Source organism: Hyla sarda, chromosome 2, assembly GCF_029499605.1.
Source record: "Hyla sarda isolate aHylSar1 chromosome 2, aHylSar1.hap1, whole genome shotgun sequence".
Lineage (NCBI taxonomy): Eukaryota > Metazoa > Chordata > Amphibia > Anura > Hylidae > Hyla > Hyla sarda.
Genome location: NC_079190.1, coordinates 193,615,464 through 193,635,578, shown reverse-complemented (window position 1 = coordinate 193,635,578; position 20,115 = coordinate 193,615,464).

Sequence of the window (20,115 nt, the reverse complement as noted above, 5' to 3'; positions counted from 1 at the left end):
GGGATATGTGGCAGTGTGGCAAGGAAAGGGTGTATTTCCCTTGCTGTCTCTGCAGAATGCTCCACCTGTGGCCTGAAGGAAGGGAAAGTGTGTTTTAAAAGGAAAAGAAACAGAATAGTTGGGGCTCTCCCTGAGTAACAGCATGTCGCTGTAGGGGGAGACACACGGACCCTGTTGAGGAAACAGCGAACTGTGAGCGGTCCAAGAAGTGAAGAAGTGGTGTGAACTGTAAGTAACAGGTTGCAGGGGCACATGTTTTATGCTGGCTGAGGGTAGCTCACCAGATAGTAGTCAGGGCATGCTGATATGTGTAGTCAGTGACCAGACGGTCTAGGACTTTGGTTTGTTCCTGAGTTATGTTTTGTTTTACCTGCAACCTGTCTAAATAAAGCTGGCAAGGTGCCAGGCTTGCATGAATAACCGTTGTCTGTGGGTTTATTGAGTGGAAACGTGTCCCGTGGCAGTGTCCAGGACGATCCCGGAGCTAATCCCCAAGGAGGAATCTTTACAGTACTATATTGTGATATATATTGCATTGTTGTAATTTTTATTAAGAATTTTTTGATGAATACAGTCATGTTGGCACCCCTGAAAATTTTCCAGAAAATGATGTATTTCTCACAGAAAAGGATTCCAGTAACACATGTTTTGCTATACACATGTTTATTCCATTTGTGTGTTTTGGAACTAAGCCAAAAAAGGGAGGAAAAAAAGCAAATTGGACATAATGTCACACCAAACTCCAAAAATTAGTTGAGGCTTCTTAACCTCTTCAGGACATAAAGGAAGCCTGAGGATGAGGCCTCTTAACCTCTTCAGGACATAGGGCGTATGGATACACCCTGCATTCAGAGTCCTTAAGGACCGAAGGCGTATCCATACACCTGTGGGAATTCCGGTCCCCACTGCTAGCCGGTTGGGGACGAGACGGATGCCTGCTGAAATCGTTCAGCAGGCATCCCGGCATATCGCCCAGGGGGGTCATTATGCCCCCCATGTCGGCGATGGCCGCAGATCACTGGACAATTCAGTCCAGCGATCTGCGGCGATTCCGGGTCAATCGGGTCTCCAGTGACCCGGTGACCCAGAATTACAGCCAGAGCCTGCAGGGGTGAGGTGGCACTGGTGCCACCTCATGATCGCCCTGATTCGTCGGCCGGATTACCGGCCGACCAATCAGGGCGCCTGCTGCGCGTGTCACTCCCGCAACCCACTCCGCCCCTCTTCCAGAGGACGTGAGCGGGTGCGGGACGTGCACCCCGGGTGCTGGGGACCCCGATCCCCGGCGTCAATGTTGGGATCGGGGCCCCAGGAGCAGCGGCGACGCTTTCATTTTATTGGGGAGGGGAGGGGGGCTGTGTACATTTTGTGTCTCCTTAATAATGTACAGGTTTCATATATATTGTTTGCACTCAGTTTATAACTATGTTATAGGTGCTTAATAATTTATGATTTTATACCTGTTATGTTTAGCAGAAGGGTGCCTCAACTTTTGGAACGGACAGGACAGGGTTAATCCCTTGTCATAGGATAGACATTTTACTCACCTGTTCCATTAGAAGGCTGGGATATATTCCCCCACCCCTCTGCTTCCCACCATGCACCTGATGAAAGGTCACATGACCTGAAACGCGTCATGCTTGGCGCTGATTCCTGGAATTTTAAATGTTTGTCTTATTGAAGTCTCTCCATGTCGATGATTTTACGTGGTTCCAATAAAGGTGAAGTTTCATAATCGCTGGCATCTACCTGCTTTCTTCATTTACAAATCTGTTTAACTATCTGGCATCAGTTGATAAAAAAAAAAAAAAAAATAATGTTTTCCAGCGGAGTACCCCTTTAAAGGGAAGACTACCTCCAAAAGGTGGCACAAGAGAGCTGCTTTGCATATTCTTCTTCCCTTAATTTACAGTAGAGCATGAATAGCCACACACCTTTATGGCGGTCTCATCAAGGTTCATCTCTAATTTGCAGACACTTTGGGTGATTAAACACAATAGTAGTTTTGTTTCTATTACTGTCTATTTCTACCCTAAAGGCATGTTCACATAACCTAATTTCATGAAGATTTTGGAGCAGAATTCAATTGTACTCCGCGCAGAAATCTACATGAATTCTGCTCTGAAATAAACCCCTTGGGCTAATCTCCTTCCCAAACCCTAACAATATTAATGGCATATAGAGGGAAAATCCACATGATAAATCCGAGGGTAAGTGCACGTGTGACAATAATTAATTCTAACACACTATAGACTCCTATTTAAATATACTGTAAAAATAAAGTTCCTTTTTATTGGGAAAAGAAACAAATAATTCTGTAAAAAATAAAAGGTGTAGCAGGTCACAAAACCTTAACAATTCCTCCTTCCTTATCTGTAACCTAAAAGCTTTTCTTCCATATATAGGTAATGTGATGAGCTAGATGTGTTATCAGATATTAGCAGATAGTGTGAAAAGCCCATTGTCAATACTTCTAAGGTCTGTACAATTACAATTACCATGCCCATGTACAGTGAGTGAAATAAACTCACTCTGAAAAACAGAACATTTTGTGCAATATTGGCCACATGGCACTGCCACATGTGGGTAACACAAAATAAACTGTTAATTTAATTAAATAAAATGATAAAAAATTTAGTGAAAACATGATATAAATACCGGTATCCACTTCCTACAGCATACACTGCCTTTTACAGTCATGGCCATAAATGTTAGTACCCCTGAAATTTTTCTAGAAAATGAAGTATTTCTCACGGAAAATAATTGCAGTAACACATGTTTTGCTATGCACATGTTTATTCCCTTTGTGTGTATTGGAACTAAACCAAAAAAGGGAGGAACAAAAAGCGAATTGTCCATAATATCACACCAAACTCCAAAAATGGTCTGGACAAAATCATTGGCACCCTTTCAAAATTGGGGGAAAAATAAGATTTTTTTCAAGCATGAGATGCTCCTTTAAACTCGCCTGGGGCAAGTAACAGGTGTGGGCAATATATAAATCACACCTGAGAGCAGATAAAAAGGAGAGAAGTTCACTTAGTTTTTGCATTGTGTGTCTGTGTGTGCCACACTAAGTATGAACAACAGAAAGAGTAAAAGAGAACTGTCTGAGGACTTGAGAACCAAAATTGTGGAACAATATCAATAATTTCAAGGTTACAAGTCCATCTCCAGAGATCTAGATTTGCCCTTGTCCACAGTGTGCAACATTATCAAGACATTTGTAACACATGGCACTGTAGCTTATTTCACTGGGTGTGGATGGAAGAGAAAAATTGATGTAAGGTGTCAACGCAGAATAGTCCAGGTGGTGGATAAGCAGCCCCAAACAAGTTCCAAAGATATTCAAGCTGTCCTCCAGGCTCAGGGAGCATCAGTGTTAGTGCAAACTATCCTTTGACATTTAAATGAAATGCTATGGCAGGAGACCCAGGAGGACCCCACTGCTGACACAGAGACATTAAAAAGCAAGACTACATTTTGCCAAAATGAACTTGAGTAAGCCAAAATCCTTCTGGAAAAACATCTTGTGAACAGATAAGACCAGGACAGAGCTTTTTGGTAAAGCACATCATTCTACTGTTTACCAAAAACAGAATGAGGCCTACAAAGAAAAGAACACAGTACCAACAGTGAAATATGGTGGAGGTTCAATGATGTTTTGGGGTTGTTTGCTGCCTATGGCACTGGGTGCCGTGAATGTGTGCAAGACATCATGAAATCTGAGGATTACCAACTGATTTTGGGTCGCACTGTACAACCCAATATCAGAAAGCTGGGTTTGCGACCAAGATCTTGGGTCTTCCAGCAGGACAATGACCCCAAACATACGTCAAAAAGCATCCAGAAATGGATGGCAACAAAGCGCTGGAGAGTTCTGAAGTGGCCAACAATGAGTCCAGATCTAAATCCCATTGAACACCTGTAGAGAAATCTTAAAATTTCTTTTCGGAAAAGTCACCCTTCCAATAAGAGAGACCTGGAGCAGTTTGCAAAGGAAGAGTGGTCCAACATTCCGGCTGAGAGGTGTAAAAAGCTTATTGATGGTTATAGGAAGCGACTGATTTCAGTTTTTTTTTTTCCCAAAGGGTGGGCAACCAAATATTAGGTTAAGAGTGCCAATAATTTTGTCCAGCCCATGTTTGGAGTTTGGTGTGACAATATGTCCAATTTGCTTTTTTTCCTCCCTTTTTTGGTTTAGTTCCAAATCACACAAAGGGAATAAACATGTGTATAGCAAAACATTTGTTACTGCAATCCTTTTCTGTGAGAAATACTTTTTCTAGAAGAATTTCAAGGGTGCCAACATTTACGGCCATGACTGTAGATGGTGAATATTGAACATAATTACGAATAGTCTGGCAGTACTACATAGCTATGCTAAATGACAATGCATTATACAGTTCCAAATTTTGCTTTTAACTGAACATCATGGTAAACATAGCCTCCTCAAGGGCGCAGCAAGGTCAAACAGGATGAACCCAATTTATCAATTTGGCTAAATCAATGTTGGCTCATTTACATTTATAGAAACATAGAATGTGTCGGCAGATAAGAACCATTTGGCCCATCTAGTCTGCCCAAGAATCTGAATCCTATGAATAGTCCCTGTCCCTATCTTATATGAAGGATAGCCTTATGCTTATCCCATGCATGTTTAAACTCCTTCACTGTATTTGCACCGACCACTTCTGAAGGAAGGCTATTCCATGCAACCACTACTCTCTCAGTAAAGTAATACTTCCTGATATTACTTTTAAACCTTTGCCTCTCTAATTTAAAACCATGTCCCCTTGTGATAGTTTTTCTTCTTTTAAATATGCTCTCCTGCTTTACCATGTTGATTCCTTTTATGTAATTAATAGTCTCTCTCATATCCCCTCTGTCTCTTCTTTCTTCCAAGCTATATCTGTTAAGGTCCTTTAAAGGGGTTGTGCGCTGCCCTGCCTTTTGGAGCTCCGCTCGCAGCGTCCGGAAGATCATTACTCCGAACGCTGTGTGCGGGCTTCCGTGTTCGCGGCCGCCCCCTCGTGACATCACGCACGCCCCCTCAACGAAAGTCTATGGGAAGGGGCCGCGACTGCTGTCACACCCCCTTCCCATAGACTTTGGTAGAGGGGGTGGGCGTGACGTCATGAGGGGACGGGCGTGACGTCACGAGGGGGCGGCCGCAAACACGGAAGCCCGCACACAGCGTTCGGAGTAATGAACTTCCGGACACTGCGAGCGGAGCTCCGAAAGGCAGGGCAGCGCACAACCCCTTTAACCTTTGCTGTTAAGTTTTATCCTGCAATCCATGTAATAGTTTAGTAGCTCTTCTCTGAACTCTCTCTAGAGTATATATATTCTTTTGGAGATACGGCCTCCAATACTGTGCACAATACTCCAAGTGAGGTCTCACCAGTGTTCTGTACAGCAGCATGAGCACTTCTCTCTTTTTACTGCTTATACCTCTCCCTATACATCCAAGCATTCTGCTAGCATTTACCTTTAAGTCTTCTGAAATAATGACTCCTAAATCCCTCTCCTCAGATACTGAGGTCAGGACTGTGTCTAATATTCTATATTCTGCCCGAGGGTTTTTACGCCCCAGGTGCATTATCTTGCACTTATCCGCATTAAATTTCAGTCGCCAGAGTTCTGATCATTCTTCTAGTTTTCCTAAATTATTTACCATTTGGCATATCCCTCCGGGTAGATCAACCCTGTTACATATCATTGTGTCATCAGCAAAAAGAAACACCGTACCATCGAGACCTTTTGCAATATCACTAATGAAGATATTAAACAATATTGGTCTCAGTACAGATCCCTGAGGTATCCCACTGGTAACAAGACCTTGCTCTGAATATACTCCATCGACTACAACCTTCTGTTGTCTGTCACTCAGCCACTGTCTAGTCCACTCAACAATATGGGAGTCCAAGCTCAATGACTGTAGTTTATTGATAATCAGGAAGGAGAAAAGGAAGTTCCGGCTCCCAAGGCTGGATAAAACATACAAGTTTATTTCTTCATATTAAAATCCAGTGCATGAGCAAACAATAAAAGCAATGAAAGGGAGAACAACACCAAACGCACCGACGCGTTTCGACTTAACGCTAAGTCTTAGTCATGGCAACTACAAAGCCCAGCATGACTTCCTTTTATATCATCATATCCCATAGGAGGGGAAGAAACACCCATGGGTGTGTACCCACAGGTGAGGAATACAATGCAATAAAGTCCCATTAAATGTCACAACCGCAATCTAGTGCTAAAAAATGAATGAAAAAATATATATATAAATATACATCTATACACACATGACATCATGAGAGATGTATCATAACTAATATATATATATATGACAAATCATGTCTATAATTGAGTCCAGACGGGAAGCGTGAATCCATGCACAGGATCCAAAACGCCTCCAGTCTGAACAGGGACTTGCACCAATCCCCTCCTCTACGAGGAGGATGTACTCTCTCCAGACCTGTAACTTCTATCCTGGGAACGATGCCATCGTGTTTTTCTATTATGTGTTTGGCTATGCCCGACATGGATCTATTTGAAAATTGAACTGGTGAAGGTAAATTAAGGTGTTCTTGTATTCTGATTTTTAATTTTCGACTGGTACATCCAATGTATTGGAGCATACATTCTAAACAGGTGATGCTGTATACAACGTGATGTGTTTGACAGTTGATGTAACTTTTGATGTTATAACTGATGTTAGTAACACATGATTTGAAGGTGTTAGAGTTAGTCATAAGCTTACAGTTATTGCATCTATTTCTTCCACACTGATAACTCCCTTTGGTGGAAAGCCAGGTATTGCCCTGTGTATTATGAGCTGTGATGTCACTAGGTGACAGTTGTGCGTATAGGGATCTGGCCTTTAAAAGGAACAACTTTAATCCTGTTTGCCTGTAGAATCTTGGACATAGTGAGGTCATGATGTAGGACCGGTAGATGTTTATAAATAATATTTCTAATTTCCGCAAACTGATTGGAAAATGAGGTGGTGAAAGTCAAATTATTTTCTGTATCTGGGTGTCTATTAGTTAATTTATCCTTAAGGTAGTATCCCGGCGGTTTGGAATTCACGATACCCTCTGCTCTTGCTATAGTGTGTGTGTGTGTGTGTTATAGCCCCTATCTCTCAGGCGTTTCCTAATATCTTTGCATGTATCAAAATATACAGAATCTTGTGTGGATGTACGCCTGGCCCTGACAAATTCACCTATTGGAAGGTTTAGAATAGTTTGATGGGGATGGCAACTGGTTGCATGAAGAAGGCTATTACCTGAGCATGGCTTACGGAAAAGTTTGTCTGGATGCAATCATTGACTGGATCACCCGTGAGTGTAACATCTAGAAAATCTATGTTCACGGTATTCGTGTTCATGGTGAATATTAAAGAAAAATCATTGTGATTAAGAAATTGAGAAAATTGCTGAGCTTCAATAGATGTCCCCCGCCACACTAGGAGGAGGTCGTCTATGTATCGCCCATACCACCCTATGAGATGGTAAAACGGGTTGGCTGGCGAAAACAAGACGACCTCCTCCCAATACGCCATATAGAGATTGGCCAGGGATGGCGAAAATTTAGAGCCCATCGGGCAGCCAGTAATTTGCAAATAATAAGTATTATTAAAGCAAAAGAAATTGTGTTGGAGCAGGAAGATCTTGTTCAACTCTCTGCTGGAAAGTGTCCATACTGTCCGATCTGGAGTTAATGGGATAAAACTCCGGATTTTTTGTACTGAAAGTGTTGATGGTACTGGAAAATTTGTTCATATCCTCAGGTATATATTGTAAATCTGTGAGTATCTGTGTGGAAACATGGTCCTGGAAGGTACTATGTAGTGGCATTTGACTTTGTCCTCTTACATTAAGATGCTGAATATTAGTGGAGTCTACATGTGAGTCCAATGCATCCATATTGTCTTGGTGAAAGTGCCTTTTGATGATAAGTAGACGGACAAATTCACCAAGACAATATGGATGCATTGGACTCACATGTAGACTCCACTAATATTCAGCATCTTAATGTAAGAGGACAAAGTCAAATGCCACTACATAGTACCTTCCAGGACCATGTTTCCACACAGATACTCACAGATTTACAATATATACCTGAGGATATGAACAAATTTTCCAGTACCATCAACACTTTCAGTACAAAAAATCCGGAGTTTTATCCCATTAACTCCAGATCGGACAGTATGGACACTTTCCAGCAGAGAGTTGAACAAGATCTAAAGAATCTATATCTACAACAACAAAATAATAGATATAGACACAATCTAACAGTGGAACAAAGAAAAGCCGTTAAAGAATTAATGGAAAACAACACTTTGACTATACGACAGTCAGACAAAGGGGGTTCCGTAGCAGTTATGGATACTACACTATATGAGAGATTAATATTAGAGATGTTACAGGATGCCAACACCTACTGCAAATTGAGCCATAACCCCACTGACAGTGTAAGAAACAAATTAAACCAACTTCTGGAAGAAGGTACAGCCTTATCTATCATTTCTGAGAGACAATCTGAATATTTGAAACGTCCATGTGAAATGTCCTGTATTCCATGCGTTACCTAAACTACATAAGGACATGTTCCCGCCACCTTTGCGACCGATTGTCGCGGGTATTGATTCCTTGTTGGAAAGATTAAGTTCCTGGCTAGATGAACTGCTGCAGCCACTTGTATGTAGGACCACTGGATATATCAGAGACACTAAAACTCTACTCCAGGCTATGGAACGCCTACATTGGTCTGATCAAGAGAGCTGGATGACCTGTGTACACATGCATACCGCATGACATGGCCGTTATAGCCGTATCTTACCATCTCAAAAAATATAGTGATTATGATCTACAGGAATATATTTTACAGGTCATGCTTTTCCTGCTCCAACACAATTTCTTTTGCTTTACTAATACTTATTATTTGCAAATTACTGGCTGCCCGATGGGCTCTAAATTTTCGCCATCCCTGGCCAATCTCTATATGGCTTACTGGGAGGAGGTCGTCTTGTTTTCGCCAGCCAACCCGTTTTACCATCTCATAGGGTGGTATGGGCGATACATAGACGACCTCCTCCTAGTGTGGCGGGGGACTTCTATTGAAGCTCAGCAATTTTCTCAATTTCTTAATCACAATGATTTTTCTTTAATATTCACCATGAACACGAATACCGTGAACATAGATTTTCTAGATGTTACACTCACGGGTGATCCAGTCAATGATTGCATCCAGACAAAACTTTTCCGTAAGCCATGCTCAGGTAATAGCCTTCTTCATGCACCCAGTTGCCATCCCCATCAAACTATTCTAAACCTTCCAATAGGTGAATTTGTCAGGGCCAGGCGTACATCCACACAAGATTCTGTATATTTTGATACATGCAAAGATATTAGGAAACGCCTGAGAGATAGGGGCTATAACACACACACACTATAGCAAGAGCAGAGGGTATCGTGAATTCCAAACCGCCGGGATACTACCTTAAGGATAAATTAACTAATAGACACCCAGATACAGAAAATAATTTGACTTTCACCACCTCATTTTCCAATCAGTTTGCGGAAATTAGAAATATTATTTATAAACATCTACCGGTCCTACATCATGACTTCACTATGTCCAAGATTCTACAGGCAAACAGGATTAAAGTTGTTCCTTTTAAAGGCCAGATCCCTATTTGCACAACTGTCACCTAGTGACATCACAGCTCATAATACACAGGGCAATACCTGGCTTTCCACCAAAGGGAGTTATCAGTGTGGAAGAAATAGATGCAATAACTGTAAGCTTATGACTAACTCTAACACCTTCAAATCATGTGTTACTAACATCAGTTATAACATCAAAAGTTACATCAACTGTCAAACACATCACGTTGTATACAGCATCACCTGTTTAGAATGTATGCTCCAATACATTGGATGTACCAGTCGAAAATTAAAAATCAGAATACAAGAACACCTTAATTTACCTTCACCAGGTCAATTTTCAAATAGATCCATGTCGGGCATAGCCAAACACATAATAGAAAAACACGATGGCATCGTTCCCAGGATAGAAGTTACAGGTCTGGAGAGAGTACATCCTCCTCGTAGAGGAGGGGATTGGTGCAAGTCCCTGTTCAGACTGGAGGCGTTTTGGATCCTGTGCATGGATTCACGCTTCCCGTCTGGACTCAATTATAGACATGATTTGTCATATATATATATATATTAGTTATGATTACATCTCTCATGATGTCATGTGTGTATAGATGTATAATTATATATATTTTTTTCATTCATTTTTTAGCACTAGATTGCGGTTGTGACATTTAATGGGACTTTATTGCATTGTATTCCTCACCTGTGGGTACACACCCATGGGTGTTTCTTCCCCTCCTATGGGATATGACGATATAAAAGGAAGTCATGCTGGGCTTTGTAGTTGCCATGACTAAGACTTGGCGTTAAGTCGAAACGCGTCGGTGCGTTTGGTGTTGTTCTCCCTTTCATTGCTTTTATTGTTTGCTCATGCACTGGATTTTAATATGAAGAAATAAACTTGTATGTTTTATCCAGCCTTGGGAGCCGGAACTTCCTTTTCTCCTTCCTGATTGCTTCACCTGAGGACTTGGCCTCAGAGACCATCCGAAGCTCCCGCTGGTGCAGGTGTATTGTGCTATTTTCCATATACCTTGGAGACGACTGGGTGAGCTGATATCCATCTTTTTTCTCTATAGTTTATTGATAAGTCTTCTATGTGGGACAGTGTCAAAAACTTTATTAAAATCTAGATATGTGATGTCTACTGCCCCTCCGCCATCTAATATTTTAGTCACCCAGTCAAAAAAATCAATGGGGGAGATCTATCAAAACCAGTGCAGAGGAAAACTTGCCCAGTTGCTCATAGCAACCAATCAGCTTGCTGCTTTCATTTTCATCAAGGCCTGTGAAAAATGAAAGAAGCGATCTGATTGGTTGCTATGGGCAACTGGACAACTTTTCCTCTGCACAGGTTTTGATAAATCTCCCCCAATAAGATTTGTTTGACATGATCTCCCTGAAGTAAACCTATGTTGTTTTTTTTATCTTGCAATCCATGGGATGTTACACAATCCTATCCTTTAGTAGGGTTTCCATTAATGTCCCCACTATTGATGTCAGACTTACTGGCCTATAGTTGCTTGATTCCTCCCTAATACCTTTTTTGTGAATGGGCACAACCTTTGCTAATTTCCAATCTTCCGGGATAACTCCTGTTACCAGTGATTGGTTAAATAAATCTGTTAACGGTTTTGCTAGCTCACCACTCAGCTCTTTTAATAATTTTGGGTGTATCCCATCAGGCCCCTGTGACTTTTTTGTCTTCACTTCAGAGCAAACGTAGAACCTCTTCCTCTGTAAAGACACATGCATCAAACGATTCATTAGTCTTCCTCCCTCATTGAGGTCCTTTTCCTTCTTTTTCTTCTGTAAAAACTGAACAGAAGTATTCATTAAGGCAGTTGGCTAGCCCCTTATTCTCTTCTACTATTTTACTTCTAATTTACTTATTCCTTGTTTTAATTTCCTTTTTTCATTTAAATATCTGAAGAATGTCTTATTCCCTTTTTCACAGACTGAGCTAGTTTTTCTTCTGCCTGCGCTTTAGAAGTTCTTATAACTTGCTTGGCCTCTTTCTTTCTAGTCTTGTAGATTTCCCTATCTTCATTGCTCTGGGTTGTTTTATAATTACTAAATGCTAGTTTTTAGTTTTTTATGATTTTGGCTACTTCTGCTGAGTACTACAGTGGTTTCTTCCTTTTCCTGCTTTTACTGGCAAGTCTAATGCAGTTTTCTGTTGCCTTCAACAATGCGTCATTTCAGGTTGGTGGTTGTAAGTTGACCTTAAAAAATTAAATTAAATATCGAAAACAATAGATTATTTTGTTGTGTATGTGGTTTCCGTTTGAATATCTATTATACACTTGGCTTTAATTTCTTATGCAGTGAGGTTCACATGACTTTCTGGAGGAACAGATATAGGTATCACCTACATAAACCAGGATTGACAACTTATGGTGGAAGAATTCTCCAAACAACTGTAACCTTGTAGAATTGCAATAATAGACTACTTTCTGGTGGTATGTGATCCTGGGGAGACTGGTAAGATTTGGACTATTTTCCTGCTTTAATAGTTGTGGACAAGAGGGGACACAGCTATGTATGTTGGCTGAATTCAGATATGATCATATTACTGATATACATACATCTACAGGAAAAAATCTATTGTGAATTGTGGTTAGTTATAAACTGCATATGATACTGAAGGATAAAAAAGACTATTTACATATATACATGTTGTAAGAGAGTATGATAGTAAGCTGCCTGTATAGATTTATATGAGTTAGTGCTTGGGCAAGCAGGATTTACTTTATATTGTGTGCCTGAAAATAAAGGCTTTATATAAGAAGGAACAATACCATCTGTTTAATATAATTATTGTGTTTATTGTGCTTTTTTCTTTTTTTACTTATTCTTTATTAAAAAAAAAAAAAAAAATTCACCATTACAAGTATCTTTTAACACGGACTTACCTTGTAATCCCCCACTCTTCTTCCACTCCCTTCTTTCTTAACCCCTTAAGGACCAGGGTTTTTTCCATTTTTGCACTTTCATCCCCCCCCCCCCATACCTTTAAAAAATCATAACTCTTTCACCTAAAAATCCATATGATGGCTTATTTTTTGTGCCACCAATTCTACTTTGTAATGACATCAGTCATTTTACCCAAAAATCTACAACGATAAGGAAAAAAAAATCAGTGTGCGACAAAATTGAAGAAAAAACACCCTTTAATTTTGGGGGCTTCCGTTTCTACGCATGATTTTGTCGTACTTCTGGAAAAAATCATAACTACATGCAGCAAAATTTATATGTTTAAAATTGTCTGACCCCTATAACTTTTTTTTTATTTTTCTGCGTATGGGGTAGTATGAGGGCAAATTTTTTTGCACCGTGATCTGAAGATTTTAGCGGTACCATTTTTGTATTGATTGGACTTTTTGATTGCTTTTTATTCCTTTTTCATGATAGAAAAAGTGACCAAAAACACGCCATTGACCGTGCGGTTTAATTAACAACATATTTTTATAATTCGGACATTTCAGCACACGGTGATAACACATATGTTTATTTTTATTTACACAGTTTTTTTTTAATGGTTAACTGATCTTTAACTTTTTTTCACCTTTTCATTTGCAATGTTATAGCCCCCATAGGAGGCTATAACACTGCACACACTGATCTTTTACATTGATCTTTGTTATCACATAGGATAACATTGATCAATGATTCTGCCACTTGACTGCTCATGCCTGATCTACTCCTAACACTCCTCCCACAAAAAAATGTCAGAGTTTTAAAAAGCTCTGTATCATACCTTTATTCTTGCACACACAGTGCAATCTCCCAGAAAGAGAAAGTGGGCGTTTCCCAGCAGGCATGGCATCACTGGAGCCTGCTGGGGGACCACTTCCACCCTCACATGGTTGCAACTTTGTGATGAATAGAAGACCTCAGGCTCTATGCATCTTTCAGTAAGGCTCTATGCATGTTTCAGTGAGGCTCTTTGCAGCTTTCAGTGAGGTTCTTTGCAGCTTTCAGTAAGGCACTGTGCAGCTGTCAATCAAGTTCAGTGCAGAGAAGTACTTCCCGAGTTTGGTCTCCTGCCAGGTCGAGAGGAGACCAAACTCACTATATTAATTGTGGCAGGTAACAGAACAGAGCTACCTAGTGGATGTTTTTTCTATTACATTTTAAACATATTTATGTTGATAAATTTAAAAGCAAGTGAATTGGAAAGTGTCTGCTAATTACACAAGGAACCTATTAAAAGTTTTATTTGGTGACAGGTACTCTTCAAGTGAACTTTGAAAAAGTTTGTATCACCGGGCTTACAAAACTTTTCCTAAAAGTTTGGTTTGTGGCGAATTAATTCCACGTGAACCGGCAATGCAATAACCCTCAAAACTTGTGTATAACATTGTCTAAGATCTCTAAAGCCCTATATAACACTACTAGGGTCACCTAGGAATGTATTTAAAGGGGTAAAACAGATTAGTAAATTACTTCTATTTAAAAATCTTAATCCTTCTAGTACTTATCAGCTTCTGTATGCTCCACAGAAAGTTATTTTCTTTTTTAATTTCTTTTCTGTCTGACAACAGTGCTCTCTGCTGACACCTCTGGGCAGTCCTGGCATGAACAGAGGTGTCAGCAGAGAGCACTGTGGTCAGACAGAAAATAAATTCAAAAAGAAAAGTACTGGATGGATTAAGATTTTTAAATAGAAGTAATTTACAAATCTGTTTAACTTTCTGGCACTAGTTGATTTAAAAAAAAAAAAATCCACAGGAGTACCCATTTAAGTAGTTTTACAGTGGTTTTAACCCCTTAAGGCAGTGGCGTTGCGACCGGGGTGCGGGGGGTGCGGCCCGCACCTGGTGACACCATCCTGATGGGGTGACACCAGGTACGCCGGCGGTGCTCAGTTGCGATGCCTGTCTCCGTACTAGCAGCACCCCCCCGGCCCCCACTTGCGCTGTCTCTGTAATAGCATCCCCCTGGTCCTCACTTGTTGCGCCTCCGTACTAGCACCCCCCCGTCACCTGCACAGTGAACCGGAGGACCTGACGTCACTCGCAGAGCGCCTGGAGAGAAGGAGCGCTGCGCTGGATGGGTGAGTGAGTGAGTGTGTGTCTGTCTCACTCTCTCTGTTTGTGTGTGTGTGTGTGTGATTCTGTGTGTATGTGTGACTCTGTGTGTGTGACTGTGTGTGTCTCTGTGTGTGTGTGTGTGTGTGTGTGTGTGTGTGTCTTTCGCTATCTCTGTGTGTGGCTCGCTGTCTTTGTGTGACTCTGTGTGTGACTCTGTGTGTGTGTGTGTCTCTGTGAGTGTGTGTCTCTCTGACTGTGTGTGTGTATGTCTCTCTCTCTCTCTCTCTCTCTATCTGTGTGTGTGTGACTCTGTGTTGTGTGTGTGTGTGTGGTTTTTTTTGTGTGGAGGGAGGGGGGTTTGTTTGAACCAGCGATCTAATGAGGGGAGGCTTTGACCTATTGTGGGGAACATGCAACCTGTGGCCTAATGGGGGGAAACTACTACCGAATGTGGGGAATCTATGCTACCTAATGTGGGGAAACTGCTACCTAATGTTGGAAAACTGCTACCTAATGTGCGAAGGCTGCTACATAATGTGGGAAAACTGCTACCTAATGTGGGGAATCTGTGCTACCTAATATGTGGAATCTGTGCTACCTAATGTGGGGAATCTGTGCTACCTAATGTGGGGAAATTACTACCTAATGTGGGGTAACTGGTACCAAATGTGGGGAATATATGCTACCTAATGTGGGGAACTGCTACCTACCTAATGTGGGGGAACTGCTACCTACCTAATGTGGGGGAACTGCTACCTACCTTAAGTGGGGGAACTGCTGCCTACCTAATGTTTCCCCCCTGGCAGTAGCACCCTCATCATCCACCAGCAACCCCCCCCCCCCCCCAGCAGCAGCACCTCCATCAGCAGATCCTGATGGGGTGATACTGTCAGGGGGGATGGCCAGTAGCACCCTCATCATCCTCCAGCAACACCTCCCCAGTACTAGCACCCCCATCATTGACTAGCAACACCACCAGATTTATATTCAGAGAGTACAGTATGTGGCAGATTTATATTCAGAGGGTACAGTGTGTGGCGGTATATTCAGAGGGTACCGTATGTGGCAGATTTATATTCAGAGTGTACAGTATGTGTTGGTATTATATTCAGAATGTACAGTGTGTGGTAGTATTATATTCAGTGGGTATGGTGTATGGAAGGTTTATAATCAAAGAGTATAGTGTATAGTAGTATTATATTTAGAGGATACAGTGTCTGGCAGGTTTATAATAATACTTGTTTTCATATAGAGGATGAGAATGCGCTGACATAGTGAGGAGACGTCTGGGCGTCACATCCTGCAGAGAGAAGTTTTAGCTGGACCAGGCGGTATGTACCATCTGAATTAGATAAGGGAAGACTATAGAGAAGACGGCACCTGTAGTCACTGATATCATTGTACATTCTCCTCTCTCTGTCCTATCAGAGCTGTAGTCGCTTGTCAGTTCTACAGTTATGATGAGTGAAACTACAACTCCCAGCATAACCTCACCACTGCATAAAGGGGTACTCTACTGGAATTTTTTTTTTTTAAACAACTGGTGCTACAAAGTTAAACACATTTATAAATTACTTAAAAATCTTAATCCTTCCAGTACTTATTAGCTGCTGTATAAGTTTTCACAGGAAGTTCTTTTCTTTCTTTTCTTTTTTAATTTATTTTCTGTCTGACCACAGTGCTCTGTGCTGACACCTCTGTCCATGTCAAGAACTGTCCATAGTAGGAGCAAATCCCCATTGCAAACCTCTCCTGCTCTGGACAGTTCCTAACATGGACAGACCTAGCACTGTGGACAGACTGGAAAGAACTACACAACTTCCTGTGGAGAATACAACAGCTTATAAGTACTGTAAGGATTAAGATTTTAAATAGAAGTAATTTAAAAATCTGTTTAACTTTCTGGCACCAGTTGATATAAAAGAAGAAAATGTTTTCCAGTGGAGTACCCCTTTAAGTAATTCTGGGAGCTGTATATTTAAATGGTGAAAACTTCTATAAACTGGTATATCTGATTATTATACTGGAATTTCTCACAATGCGCTACAACAGTGGTGTCTGTCACAACAGGCTAAAAACTTACTGAGGGGGGGAAGGTATGGGGTGACACCATTTTCTACTGCATCGGGTGACACCAACCCTAGCAACGCCACTGCGTTAAGGACCACAGGTTTTTCTGTTTTTGCACTTGTTTTTTCCTCATTACCTTCTAAAAATCATTATGCTTTCAATTTTTGCACCTACAGACTCATATGAGGGCTTATTTTTTGCACCACCAATTGTACTTTGTAATGACATTAATCATTTCATCACAAAATTTACGGCAAACCCAGTAAAAAAATATTTATGGGGCAAAATTGGAAAAAAAAAAAACGCCATTTTGTATCTTTTGGGGGCTTCCAACTCTACACAGTGCACACTTTGATAAAAATGACACCATATATTTATTCTGTAGGTAAAATGTTTTAACTACATGCACCAAAATTAGTATGTTTAAAATTGTCCTCTTCTGACCCCTATAACTTTTTAATTGTTCTGCATACGGGGATGTATGAGGGTTCATTTTTTGTGCCGTGATCTGAAGTTTTCATTGGTACCATTTTTATTTTGATAGGACTTTTTGATTGCCTTTTATTAATGTTTTTATGGTATAAAAAGGGACCAAAAATACTATATTTTGGACTTTGAAATTTTTTTTACGGGCACGCCATTTTTACCGTGCGGTTTAATTAATTATATATTTTTATAGTTTGGACATTTACGCACGCTGCAATACCACATATGTTTATATTTATTTTTATTTACATAGTTTTTTTTTTTTATGGTAAAAGGGGTTGATTCAAACTTTTATTCGGGAAGGAGTTAAATCACATTTATTAACTCTTTTTTTACACTTTTTTTTTTCCAGTGTTATAGCCCCCATAGGGGACTATAACATGCATGACACTGATTGAATACACTGATCAATGCTATGCCAAAGCATTGCATTGATCAGTGTTATCGGCGGTCGATTGCACTAGCATGGGTCTCAGGCTTGGAGCAAGCAAACGGTGATCGGACAGCGTGGAGCATGGTAAGGCACCTCCCACTGTCCTCTCAGCTGTTCGGGACACCGCAATCTCACCTGAAGTGTATTCTCTTGTTTTAGATGTCGCGTTCAACTTTGATCTTGGAGTCTAAAGGGTTGATACCGGACATCAGCCCGATCGTCGATGTCTGGTATTTGCCGCGGGTCCTGGTTGCTGATAGCAACTGGGACTCCGCAGATACGAATCAAGCTAAACTCCTGAGCGCGCTTCACATACCGGGAGCCGGCGTAAATATACGCTTGTGGTCGTTAAGGGGTTATGAGTACTTGTCATCAAATCCTATTTTCTAAACTAACTCAGATTATATTCCCTAACTACTCCTAATACCCCTCCTGCCCTTAATTTTTTTTCCAATCTTTAAAAAGCTCTGTATCATACCTTTCCCCAGCAGGAAAAAGTGGGCGTTCCCCAGCAGGTGAAATGTTACTGAAGCCTGCAAGAGCTGTGCCTCGCTAACGCACTTCCTTAGTTTGGTCTCCTGCCAGTCCAGGAGGAGACAAAACTAACTGTTTAACTTGCTACAGGGAACAGAACAGAGCCACCTAGTGGCCATTTTTTCTCTCACATTTAAAATATATAAATGTTTGGAATTTTAACAGCAAGTAAATAGCAAAGTGTCTTATGATTACATAAGGAACAATATATTAAAAATGTTATTTGGCGACAGATACTCTATAAGAGTTAATTAACAACATGTTTAAAAATACACTTTTGTATGCTTTTTACCATTTAAATAAATGTGCATAAAGTATCCCTTGTTGTCGGCAGATGCCTGCTGTTTTTAAATGCACATGGAGGTGTTGGAAGATGCATTGGCTTTTTACCAAGTTTACCAAGTTTAAATGGTGCCAAAATGGCATGTGTTCCTCATTTCTTCTCCTATAATAGGCTTGTTTATCAAACAGCATTTAAAGGAAAATGGTCATCCTGTTCACCCACACTAAACTCAATACACTGGGTTACGGTGTAGGTAAACAGGAGACAGATGCAGGGTCAGTGAGTTAAATAAGTACCTTCAGTCCCGTGCGATGTCCCTCCGAAGGTCCGCTTCTATCTTCGGTGAACTGCACACTAGAAGCTGCCCCCGAGTAAATATTCATGGTCATGTGAGCGCTTGCGCTGATATTCAAATTCACCCGGCAGACCAGCCTCCAGTGCGCAATTCACTGAAGATAGAAACGGACCTTTGGAGGGACTGAAAGTACGTATTTAACTTACTGACCCCGCATCAGTCCCCTGTTCACCCAGACTATAACCCAGTGTATTAAGTTTAGTGTGGGTGAATAGGATGACCGTTTTCCTTTAAGGCACAGTTCTGAGCGGGACTGGGTTCTACAGGCTCAGCTCACTCATCTGTAATCATAACAGATAATGATTGATCCATTAAATGGATTATAAGAGACCATAATAAATCTTTCATATCCCTTATGGATCCTGTAAAAACTAAATTCATGATGCCTGGATTCTTACTTTGGTTAAATTGAAGACAAATCTTGTCATTAAGGGTTATTTAATAAGGGCAGACCTATGTCTGATATGAGCACTGATCTGGTAGATCAGCACTCTTTTAGTGAGCCTTTCACTATGCTGAAGGAAAGCTGGATTGTTAATTCAACATTTCATGTGAATCTTTGCTGGCAACTCATCTACTGTGGCTGCCACGCCCCCCCCCATAGACTTGCATTGAGGGGGTGGGGCGTGACAGATAAAGGATAAGATGTCTAAGGCCAGAGTACCCCTTCAACATAGATATGGTTAATAAGATGCCTGCAAGCGTTTACATTTACACCAATTCTAATAAAAGCCTATTTGGGTCTAAGTTTATATTCTCTTCCTTTTTTTGCCCAATACATTTCCTCATGGACAGAGTAGAGTTAAATAAATAATCTTCTTAAAAACATATGGACATTTGTATCAGATTGGATCTAGACAAAATGTGTGTATGTAATATTACACTTCTGGAATTAGTAAACTACTTGAGTTGTTAATTGCTGTTATTGAAATTGTAAAGGAGAATGGAAGTGCGGTATAAAACAGTCTCTTATTTGTTTGGCCCTGGGGCATTTCTGCCTGAATGCAAGAGAAGAAATTAGATTTTTAGGGAGATTAGTAATGCTGAGCTGTGTCACTCCTGGGAGCAACAATAAAAAAGCACTGTAACTTTGAAAGTACAAGAGTTAACCTTTTTATTGCGTGAGAGAACAACATCTAAAGTTACACCCTCAAAGAGGAACATTGTTACCGCCAGTGAGAATGCTACATAGACTAAGCTGCAGTACACAATAACTGCCATTATTCATGCAAAGAACATAATCTATA